The sequence below is a fragment of the Pteropus alecto genome, unplaced genomic scaffold, assembly GCF_000325575.1.
Source record: "Pteropus alecto unplaced genomic scaffold, ASM32557v1 scaffold78, whole genome shotgun sequence".
NCBI lineage: Eukaryota > Metazoa > Chordata > Mammalia > Chiroptera > Pteropodidae > Pteropus > Pteropus alecto.
Genome location: NW_006443124.1, coordinates 9930802 through 9932425, shown reverse-complemented (window position 1 = coordinate 9932425; position 1624 = coordinate 9930802). Strand labels below are relative to the sequence as shown.

Sequence of the window (1624 nt, the reverse complement as noted above, 5' to 3'; positions counted from 1 at the left end):
TTCTACATGGTTTAGAAGAGTCAGGATGAAGTTTGTGGTCAGTGTAAGAAAAACAAACTGGGTCATCCCACTGCACTGCTGTGGTCTAAGTGCTCGGCCAGAGTCCTGGAATGGTCAGCAGCCAGCCCTGTAGGACCGTCTGGAAGGAGAAGCAGCAGAAGCAGCCCCTAGGCTTGTTGGCCCCAGCTGGCCTTGGCGCCCCCTCTGCACAGCAGGTGCGTCGGTGTCTTTACTCTCTGAGCCTTCAACTAGCAAAGGCTCAAAAGACCACCTGTGTGCCAGGCAGGTGTGTGGAATGGATGGCACCGAACAGGATGCAGCCTTGGTGCAGCCTCTGATCTGCAGGACTCAGAACCCAGAGATAAGAGAGATCCAGGGACACGCACTCAGCAGAGCCTGGGACCACTTGGACAAGGAAGAGATGACCCTCAAGTGTTTTTGTTGTTGTTGTTTCTGGGTTTTTTTAATGCCTATAGCACCTGATCTTCCTAGGTGGTCTCCCATCCAAGTACTAACCAGGCCTGACCCTGCTTAGCTTTCGAGATCAGACATTCGGCTTGTTCAGGGTGGCATGGCCATAGACCATGGACCGTGGCTCCCCTGGGGCGCAAACCCAGGACCTTCTGCGTGTAAAGCAGACGTGCTAACCGCTACACTATGGAACCACATCCAATCCCCAAGTGTTTTGTGAATGAGATAAAGAAGTCAGTGTCGTGTGTTGCATAAGGTCCTTTTTAGGTCATAAGGTTCAAATCCTGCTTCCGGCCCTTACCAACTGTGTGACCTCAGGCACATAGCTTAACCCTCCAAGCCTCAGTTTCTTCATCTGCAAAATGGGGTGTCAATGATGTTGCAGGGGGGTATTGCTATTCTCATTTCACAGGTGAGGAAACAGAGAGGACTATATAAGAAAATGTCTGTAACGTGCTTGGCTCAAAGGAGGGCTTTTTGTTCTGGGCTTTAAGGATAGCTAGGAATTCGATTGGCAGGAGAGATGAAGGATCTCAAGAGGGCAACCTGTGTGATCTAAGGCTAGGGGAGGGACACATAAGAAAGGGGAGACAGGGGAAGAGCCTGCTGGAGCAGCGATCCCCTGCCTCCGCCTTTTAAAAGTCCATCTCCTGGAACGTTGCCAGGAGTTCTGTGTGGGGACGAGGGCTCAGTAACAGGAGCTGCACATGGTAAGGTGGCCTAGAAGGCCAAGCACCCCAAGCCAGATCCCAAAGCTCTGGCCCACATCTCAGTTCCCTCCAGGATGGCACAGTAGGGATCCCTGAAGGAAGGGGTACCTACGAGATGGTACAGCAATCCCCACAGATCTGCTCAGGTCCTGGCCAGCCACCAGCTTGCTAAGGTTCCTATGACTAATCCCTTCATCTTTCTGCACCTCAGTTTCTCCATCTCTCAAATGGGGATGTAAAAACATGGCATGCCTGCCTGCCCACCCCACAGAGCTGCGGCCGAGATCAAATGAACTGCTGAAAGGTATGTGAAAGTACTTCGAAACCTATGTTACGCTTATGCAAATCCAGGGTAATTCATAGAATCACAAAATCACGGACTGTCACGCATGGCAGGGATCCTAAAAAGCTTTTACTATGACACCTGCATTTTCCTGATGACG

The 1624-nt window shown here is 51.2% G+C and overlaps 1 pseudogene; it reads right to left on the bottom strand.

Moving 5' to 3' along the window:
* Window positions 1–467: 467 nt before the first annotated feature.
* LOC112472053 lies at window positions 468–583 on the bottom strand (annotated as a pseudogene).
* Between the last annotated feature and the right edge of the window lie 1041 nt (window positions 584–1624).